The sequence below is a fragment of the Somniosus microcephalus genome, chromosome 4 (assembly GCF_052327205.1).
Source record: "Somniosus microcephalus isolate GS21.2 chromosome 4, FLI_Smic_1.0, whole genome shotgun sequence".
NCBI lineage: Eukaryota > Metazoa > Chordata > Chondrichthyes > Squaliformes > Somniosidae > Somniosus > Somniosus microcephalus.
Window position 1 is genome coordinate 16,513,757 of NC_140990.1, and position 22,343 is coordinate 16,536,099.

The 22,343-nt window shown below is 46.5% G+C and overlaps 1 protein-coding gene across 1 annotated transcript in view; it reads left to right on the forward strand.

Moving 5' to 3' along the window:
* Positions 1 to 22,343, forward strand: part of LOC147118347 (uncharacterized) — a 611,376-nt gene that overhangs the window by 161,710 nt on the left and 427,323 nt on the right. The window lies entirely within an intron of this gene.

The following is a 22,343-nucleotide window of genomic DNA, read 5'->3' on the forward strand; positions in this document are numbered from 1 at the left end:
TAAGATCCGGATTAAAGATCCAGTCACACGTTGTTCTATTTATTTATTTGAAAGAGGAACTATGAAATTAAATTATCAAGGGACACAAAACAAAATAGTAAAATATTTTACAGGCACATCAATAAAAAAGGAAGGTTGGGATTGGAATAATGGGCCGTTAAGGGATAATACCACAGGTAGAGAGATGGGAGAAATATTAAATCATTATTTCGCTTCAGTATTTACCAGGGAGATAGAACAGATGGACATGACATTGGATGATGAGATTAGTAATGAGATAAGTGCATGTAAAATAAAAAGATGGGATTATATTAAATAAACTAATCAAACTCAAAGAGGATAAAACCCCTGGTCCAGATGGATTGCATCCATGCATTTTAAAATAATCTATGGTAGAGATAGCAGAGGCATTTCTACACATATTTAATAATTTGTTAGATAAAGGTGTAGTGCCAGAGGACTGGCGGATAGCTAACGTAATACCGATATTTAAGAAGGGGGATGGAACATGTCCAGGGAATTATAGACCAGTCAGCTTAACATCGGTGGTAGGAAGAATATACGTACTTAAAGGAGAAAATAGAAGAACATCAGGGGGGAATTCGGTTGCTTTGTGTCTCCCGTTAGTGCCCTAAGAGGGCACTAATGGGGCACAAAGCAACTAGCGCCCGGGCGCAGCGATGTTTGCGCCACTCGCGAAATTGACCAGACATTTTGTGGCGGGGCTAAACACTATCGCCACGATCTCCTGCGCCCACAGATCGTGATGTCAGTCGAGTGTGCAATGGCCCAGTAGCACCCCGGACCGGATATTGAGTGGCACCCCCTGCCTTACCGCCTGCCACTAGCAACAACAGGTTGAGGGGAATGTTTTGTAGTCGGGAAGGGACTGGGGGAGCGCTATTTAATGGCGACCGCTTCCTGCCTTTTTTTGTCGGCGACATTTTTGCACCACACATTCTGAGAGAGAGAGAGAGAGAGAGAGACTTCTGGAGAGATTCAACGCTGTGTGAAGGAGTTTTGGGTACTGAGCAGCACTTTGCAGGTTCATTTTGATTTGACCTTCCTTGCATTGATTTAGAAGGGACTGTGGGGGCTGCACTCTGAGCTCTTTCCCTGGGCCTCTCCATTGTTCTTTCCAGCAGATTTGATGTCCAGGTCTCTCCAGGCCAAGATTCAAGGCTGCAATGAGCAGGGTGTGGATGGAGAGCAAGATCGACCCTCCCCTTTAAGAACTGGCCGGCGCCAGTGTGTCTGTGTTCCATTGCTGACTGACATCACATGAGCTTCGCCAGCGCTCTGAGGTAGCGCCTCGCTCCTCGGCGTTAGCACCTTAAGAGAGGTGTGTAGTGCCTGATTTAGCGCTCCAATCACCTCCAGGGGCAATAGAAGCCAAGTTTGCATTCAGAGGTGATAATTAGCGCCAGGTGCTAAACTTTGCGCCCGGCCGATAATTGCACCCCAAACGGGGCGATACCGAATTTCTCACCCCTAGAAACCAAAAACATAATCATGAATAGTCAGCATGGATTTTGAAAGGGAAAGTCTTGCTTGGCCAACCTTATTGAACTTTTTGAAGCGGTAACAGAGAGAGTAGACAATGGTAATGCAGTGGATGTAATTTATCTGGATTTTCAAAAGGCCTTCGATAAGGTACCCCATAATAGACTGCTGAACATGGTCAGAAAATGCGGAGTATGGGGGCAAGTCGCAGAATGGGTTGCTGGCTGGCTTCAGGACAGAAAGCAGAGAGTAGGAGTAAAGGGTAGCTATTCACAGTGGCAGTAGGTGTGTAGTGGTGTTCCACAAGGATCAGTGCTGGGACCACTGCTGTTCACAATTTACATTAACGATTTAAACTTCGGAATCAAAAACACAATTTCTAAATTTGCGGATGAAAATAATTAAAAAGGCTAATGGAATGCTGGCCTTTCTATCTCGAGGACTAGAATACAAGGGGGTAGAAGTTATGCTGCAGCTGTACAAAACCCTGGTTAGACCAGACCTGGAGGACTGAGAGCAGCTCTGGGCAGGAAGGATATATTGGCCTTGGAGGGAGTGCAGCGTAGGTTTACCAGAATGATACCTGGACTCCAAGGGTTAAGTTACGAGGAGAGATTACACAAATTAGGGTTGTATTCCCTAGAATTTAGATGGTTAAGGGGTGATCTGATCGAAGTTTTCAAGATATTAAGGGGAACAGATAGGGTAGAGAGAGAGAAACTATTTCTGCTAGTTGGGGATTCTAGAACTAGGGGGCACAGTCTAAAAATTAGAGCCAGACCTTCCAGGAGTGAAATGAGGAAACACTTCTACACACAAAGGGTGGTAGAAGTTTGGAACTCTCTTCCACAAACGGCAATCGATGCAAGATCAATTAATTTTAAATCTGAGATTGATAGCTTTCTGTTAACCAAAGGTATTAAGGGATATGGGCCAAAGGCGGGTATATGGAGTTAGGTCACAGATCAGCCCTGATCTCATTGAGTGGCGGAACAGGCTCGAGGGGCTGAATGGCCGACTCCTGTTCCTATGTTAGCAAACCCTTTGATCCCTGCCAGTCTGTGAGAGGGGCAGGTCTTTTGACGCAGAGCTTTTCGGAACAGAACACAGACAGCAAGAGAGGCAGTCGGGCTTTTGGAAACAGAAGGCTGCTCAGTCAGGCGGGCAGACAGACAAGTGCTGCTAGAAGGTTCAATAAAGACAGGAAACTGCAGGGAGAGAGGTTCTGCAGAGGAGTTATTCTGTCTGAATCAAGATTACCCACCCAAGTGGTGGTAGCATGGTATGTTCTTTATCCTGTATCAGCACTCAAATGTAAGTTGTACAGATTGAATGAAGTGACTCTGATCATACCTGGTGCTCTGTACATTTCACCCAGCTTTGGAATAAAGCAATTTATAAATCGAACCAAAGTTCATCTCCTCTCACGGTAACTTGCATTCATACAGCACCTTTCACAACCTCAGGACATCCCAAAGTGCTTTGAAGTGTTGTCACTGTTGCAATGTTGGAAAAGTGGGAGCCAAATTGCGCACAGCAAGGCCCCACAAACAGCAATGATATAAAATGACCAGATCATCTGTTTTAATAATCACAGAATCGTAGAAAGTTACAGCACGGAAGGAGGCCATTTCGGCCCATCGTGTCCGCGCCGGCCAACAAAGAGCTTTCCAGCCTAATCCCACTTCCCAGCTCTTGGTCCGCAGCCCAGCAGGTTGCAGCATCCCAAGTGCACATCCAAGTACTTTTTAAATGTGGTTAGGGTCTCTGCCTCCACCAGTCTTTCAGGCAGTGAGTTCCAGACCCCCACAACCCTCTGGGTGATGAAATTTCCCCTCAAATCCCCTCTAAACCTTCCACCAGTTACTTTAAACCTGTACCACCTGGTTTTTGACCCCTCTGCTAAGGGAAATAGGTCCTTTCTATCCACTCTATTTGGGCCCCTCATAATCTTATACACCTCAATAAGGTCTCCCCTCAGCCTCCTCTGTTCCAAGGAAAACAAACCCAGCCTATCCAGTCTTTCCTCATAGCTAAACTTCTCTAATCCCAGCAACATCCTTGTAAATCTCCTCTGTACCCTCTCTAGTGCAATCACATCTTTCCTGTAATGTGGTGACCAGAACTGCACGCAGTACTCTAGCTGAGGCCTAATTAGTGTTTTATACAGTTGAAGCATAACCCCCCTGCTCTTGTATTCTATGCCACGGCTAATAAAGGCAAGCATTCCGTATGCCTTCTTAACCACCTTATCTACTTGGCCTGCTACCTTCAGGGATCTGTGGACATGCACTCCAAAGTCCCTTTGTTCCTCTACACTACTCAGTGTCCTACCATTTAATGTGTATTCCATTCCTTGCTGGCCCTCCCCAAATGCATTACCTCACACTTCTCTGGATTGAATTCCATTTGCCACTGTTCTGCCCACCTGACCAATTTATTGATATCTTCCTGCAGTCTACAGCTTCCTTCTTCAGTATCAACCACACAGCCAATTTTAGTATCATCTGCAAACTTCTGAATCATACCCTCTATATTCAAGTCAAGATCGTTGATATATACCACAAAAAGCAAGGGACCTAGTATTGAGCCCTGTGGAACCCCAATGGAAACAGCCTTCCAGTCACAAAAACACCCATCAACCATTACCCTCTGCTTCCTGTCTCCGAGCCAGTTTTGAATCCAACTTGACACTTTGCCCTGGATCCCATGGGCTTTTAACTTCGTGTACAGTCTGCCATGTGGAACCTTATCAAAAGCCTTGCTAAAGTCCATATACACTATATCAAATGCACTACCCTCATTTACCCTCCTTGTTACCTCCTCAAAAAATTCAATCAAGTTTGTCAGACACGACCTTCCCTTAACAAATCCGTGCTGACGATCCTTGATTAAGCCGTGTCTTTCTAAATGAAGATTTATCCTGTCCTTCAGAATTCTTTCCAATAATTTTTCCACCACCAATGTTAGGCTGACTGGCCTGTAATTACTTGATCTATCCTTTTCTCCCTTTTTAAACAAGAGTACCACATTAGCAGTCCTCCAGTCCTCCAGCACCACACCTGAAGCCAGAGAGGATTGAAAAATGATGGTCAGGGCCTCTGCTATTTCCTCTTTTGCTTTGCTTAACAGCCTGGGATACATTTCATCTGGGCCTGGGGATTTATCCACTTTTAAAGCTGCTAAACCCCTTAATACTTCCTCTCTCATTATGTTTATTTTATCTAATATTTCACACTTCTCCCCCCTGATAGAAATGTCTGCTTCGCCCCTCTCCTTTGTGAAAACAGACGCAAAGTATTCATTAAGAACCCTACCGACATCTCCCGCCTCCACACACAGATTACCCTCATGATCTCTAATAGGCCCTACCTTTTCTTAATATATTTATAAAACATCTTTGGGTTTTCCTTGATTTTACTTGCCAAGAACTTTTCATGCTCTCTCTTTGCTTTCCAAATATCATTTTTAATTGCACCCCTGCACTTTCTGTACTCCTCTAAAGATTCTGGAGTATTTAGCCCTCGGTATCTGCCATACGCCTCCCTTTTTTTCTTTATCCTACCCTGTATGTCTCCAGACATCCAGGGGGCTCTAGATTTGTTAGTCCCACGATTTTTCTTTAAGGGCACATATTTGGTCTGAACCCTCTGGATCTCCTCCTTGAATGCCTCCCACTGCTCGGTCACTGATTTACCTTCAAGTAGCTGATTCCAGTCCACCATGGCTAAACCACTCTGAGCTAAGCAAAATTTGCTAATAGTGAAGTGATAGTGATGTATCTAGTATCACACCTGCACTAGTAACACTGTCTAAAGTATTAGTACTGCACCTGCAGCAGTAACAGCACCAGGTGTCGGTGTATCACACCCGTACTAGTAACACTGTCTAAAGTATTAGTACTGTACCTGCAGCAGTAACAGCACCGGGTGTACAGGTATCACATCCGCACTAGTAACACCATCTAAAGTATTCGTACTGTACCTGCAGCAGTAACAGCACCGGGTGTACGTGGAACACAACCGCACTAATAACACCATCTAAAGTATTAGTACTGTACCTGCAGCATTAACAGCACCGGGTGTACAGGTATCACACCCGCACTAGTAACACCATGTAAAGTATTAGTACTGTACCTGCAGCAGTAACAGCACCGGGTGCCCATGTAACACACCCGCACTAGTAACACCATCTAAAGTATTAGTACTGTAACTGCAGCAGTAACAGCACCGGGTGTACAGGTATCACACCCGCACTAGTAACACCATCTAAAGTATTAGTACTGTACCTGCAGCAGTAACAGCACCGCATATCCGTGTATCAGACCCGCACGAGTAACACCATCTAAAGTATTAGTACTGTACCTGCAGCAGTAACAGCACCGGGTGTCCATGTATCACACCCGCACTAGTAACATTATCTAAAGTATTAGTACTCTACCTGCAGCAGTAACAGCACCGGGTGTACGTGTATCACACCCACACTAGTAACACCATCTAAAGTATTAGTACTGTACCTGCAGCAGTAACAGCACTGGGTGTACGTGTATCACACGCACACTAGTAACACCATGTAAAGTATTAGTACTGTACCTGCAGCAGTAACAACACCGGGTGTACAGGTATCACACCCGCACTAGTAACACCATCTAAAGTATTAGTACTGTACCTGCAGCCGTAACAACACCGGGTGTCCGTGGATCACACCTGCACTAGTAACACTGCCTAAAGTATTAGTATTGTACCTGCAGCAGTAACAGCACCAGGTGTACGTGTATCACACCCGCACTAGTAACACCATCTGAAGTATTAGTACTGTACCTGCAGCAGTAACAGCACCGGGTGTCCGTGTATCACACCCGCACTAGTAACACCATCTAAAGTATTAGTACTGTACCTGCAGCAGTAACAGTACTGGGTGTCCGTGTATCACACCCGCACTAGTAACACCATCTGAAGTATTAGTACTGTACCTGCAGCAGTAACAGCACCGGGTGTCCGTGTATCACACCCGCACTAGTAACACCATCTAAAGTATTAGTACTGTACCTGCAGCAGTAACAGCACTGGGTGTCCGTGGATCACACCCGCACTAATATCACCATCTAAAGTATTAGTACTGTACCTGCAGCAGTAACAGCACCAGGTGTCGGTGTATCACACCCGCACTAGTAACACCATCTGAAGTATTAGTACTGTACCTGCAGCAGTAACAGCACCGGGTGTACGTGTATCACACCCGCACCAGTAACACCATCTAAAGTATTAGTACTGTACCTGCAGCAGTAACAGCACCGGGTGTACGTGTATCACACCCGCACTAGTAACACCATCTAAAGTATTTGTACTGTACCTGCAGCAGTAACAGCACTGGGTGTCCGTGGATCACACCCGCACTAATATCACCATCTAAAGTATTAGTACTGTACCTGCAGCAGTAACAGCACCAGGTGTCGGTGTATCACACCCGCACTAGTAACACCATCTAAAGTATTAGTACTGTACCTGCAGCAGTAACAGCACCAGGTGTATCACACCCGCACTAGTAACACCATCTAAAGTATTAGTACTGTACCTGCAGCAGTAACAGCACCGGGTGTCCGTGTATCACACCCGCACTAGTAACACCATCTAAAGTATTAGTACTGTACCTGCAGCAGTAACAGCACCGGGTGTCCATGGATCACACCTGCACTAGTAACACCATCTAAAGTATTAGTACTGTACCTGCAGCAGTAACAGCACCGGGTGTACGTGTATCACACCCGCACCAGTAACACTGCCTAAAGTATTAGTACTGTACCTGCACCAGTAACAGCACCTGGTGCGTGTGTCTATTTACTTTAATCATTATGTGGAACATTCTTCATTACAATCTCACAGTTGAACTTCCAGTAGCTGTTTCTGATTTGCAGAGTTGTCCAAGGGGCTCAGAACCAGGAGGGGTCGGTTCCTTTTTACTGATCGCCCCCCGAACACAGGTCAGTGGTTCGCTCACAGAACCGGTCAGTGGTTCGCTCACAGAACCGGTCCGCTGCTGCACTCAAGATAAACGGCGGAAGCGCCTGTTTAGACTGAGTCCTTATCAGTAACAAGCAGCGACACACACCCAGAACTAAACCCACCCCATCAGCAATGATTGATGGAAACCGCACTCAGAATGTTTACTGACTGGGTCAGGTCCACATCCAGCAAATTGTTTCTAAGCTGAGAGTGCTGCCCAGCCTTGAATGTGCCCCCTTCCTGTGTTTTCCATCCTGTTGCCTTCTTCGCTGTTTACCCCACAACTCACTCAGCGAGGCCATGTTGTGAAGTCTGGCCCAGGACATACCAGGACTGCCCTCAGCTCGACTAACCCGTGAGTGATGTGTTTTAATGAGTGCAGGTGCAACAACTCAATAACAGTCCTTTCCCAAGTATATTTCACAAGGGTTGATATATTGGACAGTCCCCCTGACAGTGGAACACAGTGGTGTTTTTTTTAATTCATTCATGGGATGTGGGCGCCGCTAGCAAGGCCAGCATTTATTGCCCATCCCTAATTGCCCTACAGAAGGTGGTGGTGAGCTGCCTCCTTGAACTGCTGCAGTCCATGAGGTGAAGCTACTCCCACAGTGCTGTTAGGGAGGCAGCACCAGGATTTTGACCCAGCGATGGTGAAGGAACGGCGATATATTTCCAAGTCAGGATGGTATGTGACTTACAACAAAAACAACAACTTGATTTATATAGCGCCTTTAACATAGTAAAACATCCCAAGGCGCTTTAAAGGAGTATTATAAGACAAAAACTGAAAGGGGAACTTGGAGGTGGTGGTGTTCCCGCGCCTGCTGCCCTTGTCCTTCTAGGTGGAAGAGGTCGTGGGTTTGGGAGGTGCTGTCGAAGAAGCCTTGGCGAGTTGCTGCAGTGCATCTTGTAGATGGTACACACTGCAGCCACGGTACGCCGGTGGTGGAGGGAGTGAATGTTTAAGGTGGTGGATGGAGTGCCAATCAAGTGGCTACTTTGCCCTGGATGGTGTCGAGCTTCTCGAGTGTTGTTGGAGCTGCACTCATCCAGGCAAGTGGAGAATATCCCATCACACTCCTGACTTGTGCCTTGTAGATGGTGGAAAGGCTTTGGGGAGTTAGGAGGTGAGTCACTCACCGCAGAATACCCAGCCTCTGACCTGCTGTTGTTGCCACAGTATTTATATGGCTGGTCCAGTTAAGCTTCTGGTCAATGGTGACCCCCTGATGTTGATGGTGGGGGATTCAGTAATGGTAATGCTGTTGAATGTCAAGGGAATAATCCATTGAGTTCATAAATCCCAGCAGTTTGAGAATTTAAATTCAGTTTAAAAATCTGGACATTTAAAAACAAAAACCTGGCATCAGTAAAAGTCACGAATGTCCTTTAGGGAAGGAAACCTGCCGTCCTTACCCGGCCGGGCCTATATGTGACTCCAGTCCCACACCAACTCTTAACGTCCCTCTGAAGTGGCCCAGCAAGCCACCAGGTTGTACTAAACCGAGGTTCAAGAAGAAGGCCAACCACCATCACCGCCTTCTCAGGGCAATGAGTAGATGGACAATAAATGCCGACCTCGCCAGCAACGCCCACATCCCGAGAATGAATTGTTAAAACGTTGACGAGGGTGATTTTGGGAGGTTGGGTTCTAAATTACGGGGTTCATGGAATATACTTGCTTTCAACTGATCCACAGCTTTAGGATATCGACAGCCATCCATAATCCAGTTATAAACAGGTTGTTTGACTGGAATGTGAGCACAGAACTAAAGGAAGGAGCTGGGTGAATATCATTGTTCCAGGAGTCAGGGGGTCTGTTCTGACAGAGATAATCCATACTGCAAGGGACAGAATGGTTCCGGTCAGATGGGTGGAACCAGACACGTTTCTTGAGGGAGATGCGAGTATTGATGAATATTCAGGAGATTTCTTCAATTGCATTTGGTGACCAGAGAGTTTCTACAGAGACTTTCCTCAGGAGATTAAAAGGGAGGGTAGAGACCACGAAGGAGAGAGTATACAGAGTATGTAGAAGGAGATTACATGGGTGGATAGAGGCAGTGATAGGGGAAAATATGCATAGTATGAGTCTTGAGATTTCACAGATAGATAAAGTCCATATAAGGGGCGCGTAACATAGTATGTGGAAGGAGATTAAATAGGTGGGTTGAATTCATGACAGTGTAGAGTGTACACGGGCTGTGGAAGGAGATTAAATAGGTGGGTAATCCCAGGACAGTGTAGATTGTACATGGGCTGTGGAAGGAGATTAAATGGGTGGGTAATCCCAGGACAGTGTTGATTGTACACGGGCTGTGGAAGGTGATTAAATGGGTGGGTAATCCCAGGACAGTGTTGATTGTACATGGGCTGTGGAAGGAGATTAAATAGGTGGGTAATCCCAGGACAGTGTAGATTGTACACGGGCTGTGGAAGGAGATTAAATGGGTGGGTAATCCCAGGACAGTGTAGATTGTACACGGGCTGTGGAAGGAGATTAAATGGGTGGGTAATCCCAGGACAGTGTAGATTGTACACGGGCTATGGAAGGAGATTGAATAGGTGGGTAATCCCAGGACAGTGTAGATTGTACACGGGCTGTGGAAGGAGATTAAATGGGTGGGTAATCCCAGGGCAGTGTAGATTGTACACGGGCTGTGGAAGGAGATTAAATGGGTGGGTAATCCCAGGGCAGTGTAGATTGTACACGGGCTGTGGAAGGAGATTAAATGGGTGGGTAATCCCAGGGCAGTGTAGATTGTACACGGGCTGTGGAAGGAGATTAAATGAGTGGGTAATCCCGGGACAGTGTAGATTGTACACGGGCTGTGGAAGGAGATTAAATGGGTGGGTAATCTCGGGACAGTGTAGATTGTACACGGGCTGTGGAAGGAGATTAAATGGGTGGGTAATCCCGGGACAGTGTAGATTGTACACGGGCTGTGGAAGGTGATTAAATGGGTGGGTAATCCCGGGACAGTGTAGATTGTACACGGGCTGTGGAAGGAGATTAAATGGGTGGGTAATCCCGGGACAGTGTAGATTGTACACGGGCTGTGGAAGGTGATTAAATGGGTGGGTAATCCCAGGACAGTGTAGGTTGTACACGGGCTGTGGAAGGAGATTAAATGGGTGGGTAATCCCAGGACAATGTAGATTGTACACGGGCTGTGGAAGGAGATTAAATGGGTGGGTAATCCCAGGACAGTGTAGAGTGTACACGGGCTGTGGAAGGAGATTAAATGGGTGGGTAATCCCAGGACAGTGTAGATTGTACACGGGCTGTGGAAGGAGATTAAATGGGTGGGTAATCCCAGGACAGTGTAGATTGTACACGGGCTGTGGAAGGAGATTAAATGGGTGGGTAATCCCAGGACAGTGTAGAGTGTACACGGGCTGTGGAAGGAGATTAAATGGGTGGGTAATCCCAGGACAGTGTGTAGATTGTACACGGGCTGTGGAAGGAGATTAAATGGGTGGGTAATCCCAGGACAGTGTGGATTGTACACGGGCTGTGGAAGGCGATTAAATGGGTGGGTAATCCCAGGACAGTGTAGATTGTACACGGGCTGTGGAAGGCGATTAAATGGGTGGGTAATCCCAGGACAGTGTAGAGTGTACACGGGCTGTGGAAGGAGATTAAATGGGTGGGTAATCCCAGGACAGTGTATATTGTACACGGGCTGTGGAAGGAGATTAAATGGGTGGGTAATCCCAGGACAGTGTAGATTGTACACGGGCTGTGGAAGGAGATTAAATGGGTGGGTAATCCCAGGACAGTGTAGATTGTACACGGGCTGTGGAAGGAGATTAAATGGGTGGGTAATCCCAGGACAGTGTAGATTGTACACGGGCTGTGGAAGGAGATTAAATGGGTGGGTAATCCCAGGACAGTGTAGATTGTACACGGGCTGTGGAAGGAGATTAAATGGGTGGGTAATCCCAGGACAGTGTAGAGTGTACACGGGCTGTGGAAGGAGATTAAATGGGTGGGTAATCCCAGGACAGTGTGTAGATTGTACACGGGCTGTGGAAGGAGATTAAATGGGTGGGTAATCCCAGGACAGTGTAGATTGTACACGGGCTGTGGAAGGCGATTAAATGGGTGGGTAATCCCAGGACAGTGTAGATTGTACACGGGCTGTGGAAGGAGATTAAATGGGTGGGTAATCCCAGGACAGTGTAGATTGTACACGGGCTGTGGAAGGAGATTAAATGGGTGGGTAATCCCAGGACAGTGTAGATTGTACACGGGCTGTGGAAGGAGATTAAATGGGTGGGTAATCCCAGGACAGTGTAGATTGTACACGGGCTGTGGAAGGAGATTAAATGGGTGGGTAATCCCAGGACAGTGTAGATTGTACACGGGCTGTGGAAGGAGATTAAATGGGTGGGTAATCCCAGGACAGTGTAGATTGTACACGGGCTGTGGAAGGTGATTAAATGGGTGGGTAATCCCAGGACAGTGTAGATTGTACACGGGCTGTGGAAGGTGATTAAATGGGTGGGTAATCCCAGGACAGTGTAGAGTGTACACGGGCTGTGGAAGGAGATTAAATGGGTGGGTAATCCCGGGACAGTGTAGATTGTACACGGGCTGTGGAAGGTGATTAAATGGGTGGGTAATCCCAGGACAGTGTAGATTGTACACGGGCTGTGGAAGGAGATTAAATGGGTGGGTAATCCCGGGACAGTGTAGATTGTACACGGGCTGTGGAAGGAGATTAAATGGGTGGGTAATCCCAGGACAGTGTAGATTGTACACGGGCTGTGGAAGGAGATTAAATGGGTGGGTAATCCCAGGACAGTGTGGATTGTACACGGGCTGTGGAAGGAGATTAAATGGGTGGGTAATCCCAGGACAGTGTGGATTGTACACGGGCTGTGGAAGGAGATTAAATGGGTGGGTAATCCCAGGACAGTGTAGAGTGTACACGGGCTAATGAAGGAGCCAGCTTCAAGGGTTGACTGGCGTTTATTGTTCAATGTTGATAGGTCACATGGCAAATTCCTGAGTTGTTGACCAATTAATCAGCACCTTCAATCCGAGGCAAACTTTATTTTTTTCACAAAGAAACCCATTTTCTTGGTTAAAAGGCTTGGCCGAGTTGATGAAGTTTTCAGGTGAAGAATCTCTACTTTAGAGACAGTTTTGTGCTGTTACTGTCCGAGGGACAGATTGTCCCCCAAGGAGATTGGGTTTTGAGACTCTTTTGCCTTCAAACTTTCGGTCCTGTTGGTCTGGCTTCTTTTCGGTAAATATAAGAACTGTTTATTGGTGTTGGTCACTAAATCAGAACCGTATTTCCATATCTAAAGCAACGTGCTTATTCTTTTTAGTAACACGGTTCCCTCTGGGAGTTCCCCTGTTCAGTTTAAGCGGTGCTGCTAACTCCTACAGGAAGCGTAAGGAGAAGGAAATAGACCTGAGGTTGTTGCCAAGTTTCGCACATCTGTCAACCAAGAATGGAAATATCAAACGTGTTTCTGGTAAACCAACGGCTGCACATTGAGAGATTGTGTTCAAATTTGTCCTGTATATAGGAACCCAGGAACAGGAGGAGGCCATTCAGCCCCTCGAGACTGTTCCTCCATTCAATTAGATCATGGCTGATCTGTATCTTAACTCCATTTACCCGCCTTGGTTCCATTTCCTTTAATGCCCTTAACCTAACAAAATTCTATTAATCTCAGTGTTGAAATTTTCAACTGACCCCAAGCCTGAACAGCTTTTTGGGGGGGGAGAGTCCAGATTTCCACTGCCCTTTGTGTGACGAAGTGCTTCCTGACATCACCCCTGAACGGCCTGGCTCTAATTTAAGGTTATGTCCTCTTGTTCTGGATTCCCCCACCCGAGGAAATAGTTTCTCTCTATCTACCCTATCGTATCCTTTAATCATCTTAAACAGCTCAATTAGATCACCCTTTAAATCTTCTATACTCGAGGAAATACAAGCCTAGTTTATGCAACCTGTCCTCATAGCTTAACCCTTTTAGCCCCGGTGCCATTCTGGTGAATCTGCACTGCACCATCTCCAAGGCCAATATCTCCTTCCGGAGGTGCGGTGCCCAGAACTGAACGTAGTACTCCAGATGCGGTCAGCTGTGGCTCAGTGGGTAGCACTCTCACCTCTGGGTCAGAAGGTTGTGGGTTCAAGTCCCCCTCCAGAGGCTTGAGCACAAAAATCTAGGCCGACACTCCAGTGCAGTGCTGAGGGAGTGCTGCACTGTCGGAGCTGCCGTCTTTTGGATGAGACGTTAAACTGAAGCCCCGTCTGCGCTCTCAGGTGGACATCAAAGATCCCCAGGCACTATTTCGAAGAAGAGCTGGGGAGTTCTCCCCAGTGCCCTGCCCAATAGTTATCCCTCAATCAACATCACTAAAACAGATTATCTGGTCATTAACACATTGCTGTTTGTGGGAGCTTGCTGTGCACAAATTGGCTGCTGTGTTTCCTACATTACAACAGTGACTATACTTTTTTTTAAAAAGTACTTCATTGGCTGTACAGTGTTTTGGGACGTCCAGTAGTCGTGAACGGCGCTACATAAATGCAAGTCTTTCTGTGTTCCTTACCAACTGCTGCATATTGAGAGATTCTGTTTAAATTTTTGTCCTAAAGGTTAATTAAACCCCTAAACCTGCCAGTTGTCTGTCACACATGAAGCAAACATTCCACCTTTCCTCTCGTGTCCGACGGGATTGGTCATTCCCCTTGTGGAATATTTACTTCAACCAGCTTTGTGATTGACATCAATGCCATCAGCTGTGACTGTGACCGTGGTGCACTGTCCCTCCTCGTCCTTCTCGACATGTCTGCAGCCTTTGCCATGGTTGGCCAAACCATCCTCCTCCAATGCCTCTCCTCTATTGTCCAGCAGAGTGGGACTGCCCTCGCCTGGTTCCACTCTTACTTATCCAGTCATAGCCAGAGAAACACCTGCAATGGCTCCTTTTCCTGCCTCTGCACGGTTACCTTTGGAGTCCTCCAAGGCTCTATCCTTGGGCCCCTCCTATTTCTCATCTACAAGCTGCCCCTTGGCGACATCATGCGAAGACATGACGCTGGGTTCCATATGTACGTTGCCAACACCCAGCCCTACCTCCCCACCACCTCTCTCAGCCCCTGCACTGCCTCTGTTTCACCAGACTTCATGTCTGATATTCAATCCTCGAGGAGCCACAATTTCCTCCAATTAAACATAGAATCATACAGCACAGAGCAGGCCATTTGGCCCATCGTGCCTGTGCCGGCTCTTTGAAAGAGCTATCCAATTAGTCCCACACCTCCTGCTCTTCCTCCATAGCCCTACAACTTTTTCCCCTTCCAATAAATAACCTTTTGAAAGTTACTATTAAATCTGCTTCCACCACCCTTTCTGCCAGTGCATTCCAGATCAGAACAACTTGCTGCGTAATAAATGTCTGCTCATCTCCCCTCTGGTTCTATTGACAATTACCTTAAATCTGTGTCCTCTGGTTACCGACCCTGCCAGTGGAAACAGTTTCTCCCTATTTACTCTATCAAAACCCCTCATTATATTGAACACCTCTAATAAATCTCACCCTAAACTCCTCTGCACTAAGGAGAACAACCCCAGCTTCTCTAAGTCTCTCCACATAACTGAAGTCCCTTATCCTGTTACCATTCCAGTTGGGAAGACCAAAGCCATTGTCCTCAGCCCCTGCCACAAACCCTGTTCTACAGCCACTTATTCCATCTCTGTCCCTGGCCAGTGTCCCTGGCCCTGAACCAGACTGTTCGCAATCGGCCTCCTATTTGACCCTGAGCTGAGCTTCCGACTCCATATCCTCTCCATCACAAATAGAACATAAGACGTAGGAGCAGGAGTCGGTCATTCGGCCCCTCGAGCCTGCTCCGCCATTCAATAAGATCATGGCTGATCTGATCTTGGCCTCAACTCCACTTTCCTGCCCATTCCCCATAACCATTGACTCCCTCACCATTCAAAAATCTACCTCCACCTTGAATATATTCAGTGACTCCGCCTCCACCGCTCTCTGGGGAAGAGAATTCCAAAGATTCACGACCCTGAGAGAAGAAATTCCTCCTCATTTCCATTTTAAATGGGTGCCCCCTTATTCTGAAACTATGCCCCCGAGTTCTAGATTCCCCCATGAGGAGAAACATCCTCTCTGCATCTACCCTGTCAATCCCCTTCAGAATCTTATATGTTTCAATAAGATCCCCTCTCATTCTTCTAAACTTCAATGAGTACAGGCCCAACCGGCTCAACCATTCTTCATAAGACAACCCCTTCATCTCCGGAATCAACCTCGTGAACCTTCTCTGAACTGCCTCCAATGCAAGTATATCCTTCCTTAAATAAGGAGACCAAAACTGTACGCAGTACTCCAGGTGTGGTCTCACCAACACCCTGTACAGCTGTAACAGGACTTCCCTACTTTTATACTCCATTCCCTTTGCAATAAAGGCCAACATTCCATTTGCCTTCCTAATTAATTGCTGTACCTGCATGCTAACTTTTTCTGATTCATGTACAAGAACCCCCAGATCCCTCTGTACCTCAGCATTTTGTAATCTCTCCCCATTTAAATAATAATTTGTTTTTTTATTTTTCCTACCAAAGTGAATAACCTTGCATTTTCCCACATTAAACTCCGTCTGCCAGATTTTTGCCCACTCACTTAGCCTATCTATATCCCTTTGGAGATTCTTTGCGTCCTCCACACAATTTGCTTTCCCACCTATCTTTGTATCATCAGCAAATCTGGCTACATTACACTCAGTCCCTTCATCCAAGTCATTAATATAAATTGTTAATAGTTGAGGCCCCAGCACTGATCCCTGCGGCACCCCACTAGTTACAGTTTGCCAACCTGAAAATGACTCATTTATCCAACTCTCTGTTTTCTGTGAGTTAGCCAATCCTCTATCAATGCTAATATATTACCCCCAACCCCATGAGCCCTTATCTTGTGCAGTAACCTTTTATGTGGCACCTTACCGAATGCCTTCTGGAAATCCAAATACACTACATCTACTGGTTCCCCTTTATCCACCCTGCTTGTTACACCCTCAAAGAACTCCAGCAAATTTGTCAAACATGATTTCCCTTTCAAAAAACCATGCTGACTCTGCTGGACTATATTATGATTTTCTAAATGTCCTGCTACCACTTCCTTAACGATGGACTCCAGCATTTTCCCAATGACAGATGTTAGGCTAACTGGTCTATAGTTGCCTGATTTCTGTCTCCCTACTTTCTTAAAAAGGGGTGTTACATTTGTGGTTTTCCTGTCCTCTGGGACCTCTCCTGATTCCAGGGAATGTTGGTAGATTACAACCAATGCATCCACTATCTCTGCAGCCACCTCTTTTAAGACCCTAGGATGCAGGCCATCGGATCCAGGGGACTTGTCCACCTTTAGCCCCATTAGTTTGCCTAGTACTTTTTCTCAATGCTAATATATTACCCCCAACCCCGTGAGTGACTGTTTTAAGTTCCCCTCGCCGCCTCCCCACCCCAATAGCCCCTTGATTATCCATTATTGGGATGCTTTTAGTGTCTTCTACCATGACTAACAAATAGGGTCCAGGTAAGAAAAAATGGTAATAAGACAAATTGGGCCATACTACAGAAAAATGTTAAGATGTCTAAAAATGTTAAAAAGACAAATCTAAAGGCATTGGGGAACAAATTGGGTCACGCCCCCTTTGGGGCACTAACTTTGCCGGGGCGCTACTTTTAGCACCCCGAATAAGTTAGCCGACCAGTGCCCAAAATTCACCGGTAGTGCCCCAAGAGGGGTGCTGCGAGTGAACATCACGGCCCTACGTGCTGCAGCGCCACTCACTGTGGCACATCGTGCCGCGGTACTGCAGGCATTCCGCCCCTTATTAAAGGGGAGGGGCCTAGTGCAGAGCAACCTAGGGCCCAGCTGGACCACCAGGGACTGGAGTGCCGGCAAAAGAGCCCAGCACTCAAGAGAAGGCTGGGGACGGCAAAGTGGGCAGGTGCTGGCTGGCGGCCAGCAACATAAATGGCCGCCTGGCACCTTCCCTTTAATTTTGTGCCGCCCCGGCAGCAGGTGGGCCCCCCTGACCCTGTCAGACATAGCGTCCGGCGGTAAGTCAGAGGGCACTACTGATGATCGCATCCGGGGCGCGAGTGGGGCGCTGCGCACGGCGATGATGTCATTGCCGGCGGCGCAGCGCTGCGGGGCGCTAACGGTTACCGCCGGCACTAATCTCCCACTGAATTTCGCGGGAGGTGTCAGCGGTGCCGCACCCAGGCACTAGTTGTTTTGCGCCCCGATAGCACCCTCTTAGGGCGCTAACAGGAGGCGCAAATCAACCGAATTTTTCCCCCATTGTATCTGAATGCACAAAGCATTCGTAATAAGGTAGACGAATTAACAGCACAAATAGATGTAAACGGACATGATATAATTGCGATTACGGAGACATGGGTGCAGGGTGACCAAGGCTGGGAGCTGAATATCCAAGGAGATTCGATATTTAGGAAGGACAGGCAAAAAGGAAAAGGAGGTGGGGTGGCGTTGTTAGTAAAGGATGACATCAGAGCAATAGTGAGAAAGAATCTTGGCTTAGAAAATCAAGATGTAGAATCAGTCTGGGTGGAGCTAAGAAGCAGCAAAGGGCAGAAAACATTGGTGGGAGTTGTCTATAGGCCTCCAAACAGTAGTGGTAATGTAGGGGATGGCATCAAAGAGGAAATTAGAGATGCATGTAACAAGGGTACTACAGTAATCATGGGTGACCTTAATCTACATATAGACTGGCCAAACCAAATTAGCAATAATACTGTGGAGGAAGAATTCCTGGAGTGTGTACGAGATGGTTTTTTTAGACCAGTACATTGAGGAGCCAAGTAGGGAACAGGCTATCTAGATTGAGTATTGTGTAATGAGAAGGGGTTAATTAATAATCTTGTTGTGTGGGGTCCTTTAGGGAAAAGTGACCATATCATGATAGAATTCTTCATTAAGATGGAAAGTGAAGAAGTCCAATCCGAAACTAGGGTCCTAAATCTAAACAAAGGAAACTACGAAGGTATGAGGAGTGAGTTGGCTATGATAGATTGGGGAGCTTCATTAAAAGGCATGACGGTGGATAGGCAATGGCTAACATTTAAGGAATGAATGCATGAATTGCAACAGTTATACATTCCTTTCTGGTGCAAAAACACAAAAGGAATAGCGGCCCAACCAGGCTAACAAAATAAATTAAGGATATTATTAGATCCAAAGAGGAATCATATAAAGTTGCCAGAAAAAGTAGCAAGCCTGAGGATTGGGAGCAGTTTAGAGTTTGATTAAGAGGGGAAAAATAGAGTAGGAGAGTAAACTTGCAAGGAACATAAAAGCGGACTGTAAAAGCTTCTACAAGTATGTAAAAAGAAAAAGGTTAGTGAAGACAAATGTAGGTACCTTACAGTCAGAAATGGGAGAATTTATAATGGGGAACAAGGAAATGGCAGAGTAATTAAACAAATACTTTGGTTCTGTCTTCACAGAAGAGGACACAAATAACTTCCCAGAAATGCTAGGGAACCAAGGGTGAGTGAGAAGGAGGAATTAAAGGAAATTAGTATTAGTAAAAAAATAGTGCTGGAGAAATTAATGGGACTGAAAGCTGATAAATCCCCAGGGCCTGATAATCTGCATCCCAGAGCACTAAAAGAGGTAGCCATGGAAATAGTTGGTTAAGGTAAAAGCTTAAGGTAATAGTTTTCATTGATTCTCCAAAATGAAAAAGCACAATTACCAGCTATTGGTTGTCATCTTCCAAAATTCTATAGGTTATGGAACAGTTCCTGCAGATTGAAGGGTGGCAAAGGAGGGAGAGAGAAAACAGGGAACTACAGACCGGTTAGCCTAACAGCAGCAGTAGGGAAAATGCTGGAGTATATTATAAAGGATGTGATAACAGGACACTTAGAAAATATCAACGGGATTAGACAAAGTCAACATGGATTTATGAAAGGGAACTCGTGTTTGACAAACCTACTGGAGTTTTTTGAGGATGTAACTGGTAGAATAGATAAGGGAGAACCAGTGGCTGTGATGTATTTCGATTTTCAGAAGGCCTTTGATAAAGTCCCACATAAGAGGTTAGTGTGCAAAATTAAAGCACATGGGATTGGGGGTAATGTACTGGATTGAAAATTGGTTAACAGACAGGAAACAGAGTAGGAATAAATGGGTCTTTTTCGGGGTGACAGGCAGTGACTAGTGGGGTACCCCAGGGATCAGTGCTTGGGCCCCAGCTATTCACAATATAGATCAATGATTTGGATGAGGGAACCAAATGTAATATTTCCAAGTTTGCTGATGACACGAAACTAGGTGGGATTGTGAGTTGTGAGGAGGATGCAAAGAGACTTCAAGACGATTTAGACAAGTTGAGTGAGTGGGCAAATACATGGCAGATGCAGTATAATGTGGATAAATGTGAAGTTATCCACTTCGGCAGGAAAAAGAGAAAGGCAGAGTATTATTTAAATGGTGATAGATTGGGAAATGTTGATGTACAAAGGGACCTGGGTGTTCTTGTACACCAGTCACTGAAAGCAAACATGCAGGTGCAGCAAGCAGTTAGGAAGGCAAATGGTATGTTGGCCTTCATTGCAAGAGGATTTGAGTACAGGAGCAAGGATATCTTACTACAGTTATACAGGGCCTTGGTGAGACCACACCTGGAGTACTGTGTGCAGTTTTGGTCTCCTTACCTAAGAAAGGATATACTTGCCATAGAGGGAGTGCAGCGAAGGTTCACCAGACTGATTCCTGGGATGGCAGGACTGTCGTATGAGGAGAGATTGGATCGACTAGGCCTGTATTCACTAGAGTTTAGAAGAATGAGAGGGGATCTCATTGAAATGTATAAAATTCTGACAGGGCTAGACTGACTGGCTGAGGGGTCTAGAACGAGGGGTCACAGTCTCAGGATACAGGGTAGGACATTTAGGACTGAGATGAGGAGAAATTTCTTCACTCAGAGGGTGGTGAACCTGTGGAATTCTCTACCACAGAAGGCTGTGGAGGCCAAGTCACTGAATATATTTAAGAAGGAGATAGATTTCTAAACACAAAAGGCATCAAGGGGTATGGGGAGAGAGCAGGAATATGGTATTGAGTGGAGGACCAGCCATGATCATATTGAATGGCGGAGCAGACTCAAAGGGCCGAATGGCCTTCTCCTATTTTTCTATGTTTCTGTGTCTATGTTTCTAAGACAGATACAAAATATTTGTTGAAAGTCTCCGCCATTTGTTCAAAGTCTCCGCCTACTTCCACCTCCGTAACATCGCCCTTCTCCACCCCTTCCTCAACTTACCTGCTGCTGAAATCTTCCTCCATATTTCTGTTACCTTCAGACTCAACTATTCCAATGGTCTCCTGGTCAGCTTCTCATCTTCCACCCTGCATAAACTTTACATTGGCTACTGGTCCACCAACACCTCCATTCTAAAATTCTCATCCTCGTGTTCAAATCCCTCCATGGCCTCGCCCCTCCCTATCTCTGTAATCTCTTCCAACTCTACAACCCTCTGAGATTTCTGCATTCCTCAAATTCTAGCCGCTTGTCCATCCCCCACTTCCTTCGCCCCAACATTGGCAGCCGTGCTTCAGTCGTCTAGTCCCTCAGCACTGGAATTCCCTCCCTAAACCTCTCCGCCTCTCTACCTCTTTCTCCTCCTTTAAGATTGTCCTTAAAAACTACCACTTTGAGCAACACAGAAGTACCAGGCAATGACTATCTCCAACAAGCGAGAGTCTAACCACCGCCCCTTGACATTCAATGGCATTCCCATCACTGAATCCCCCACCATCAACATCCTGGGGGTCACCATTAACCAGAAACTTAACTGGACCAGCCACATAACTACTGTGGCAACAAGAGCAGGTCAGAGGCTAGGCATTCTGCCGCGAGTGTCTCACCTCCTGACTCCCCAAAGCCTTTCCACCATCTACAAGGCACAAGTAAGGAGTGTGATGGAATACTCTCCACTTGCCTGGATGAATGCAACAACACTCAAGAAGCTCGACCATCCAGGACCAAGCAGCCTGCTTAATTGGCACCCCATCCACCACCTTAAACATTCACTCCCTCCACCACCGGCGCACTGTGGCTGCAGTGTGTACCATCTACAAGATGCACTGCAGCAACTCACCAAGGCTTCTTCAGCAGCACCTCCCAACCCTGCAACCCCTTCCACCTAGAAGGACAAGGGCAGCAGATGCATGGGAACACCATCACCTCCAAGTTCCCCTCCAAGTCACACAACATCCTAATTTAGAGGTATATCGCCAATCCTTCATCGTCACTGGGTCAAAATCCTGGCATTCCCTCCCTAACAGCACTGTGGGAGTACCTTCACCACACGGACTGCAGCGGTTCAAGAAGGAGGCTCACCACCACCTTCCCTGCCCTGGGAGTGTTTGATGGGGACGTGCAGAGTGAGCTTGACGTTGTATATATTCCATGCTGTTGTTTTCCTGGGAGTGTTTGATGGGACAGTGTAGAGGGAGCTTTACACTGTATCTAACCCGTGCTGTACCTGCCCTGGGAGTGTTTGATGGGACAGTGTAGAGGGAGCTTTACACTGTATCTAACCCGTGCTGTGCCTGCCCTGGGAGTGTCTGATGGGACAGTGTAGAGGGAGCTTTACTCTGTATCTAACCCGTGCTGTAACTGCCCTGGGAGTGTCTGATGGGACAGTGTAGAGGGAGCTTTACACTGTATCTAACCCGTGCTGTACCTGCCCTGGGAGTGTTTGATGGGACAGTGTAGAGGGAGCTTTACTCTGTATCTAACCCGT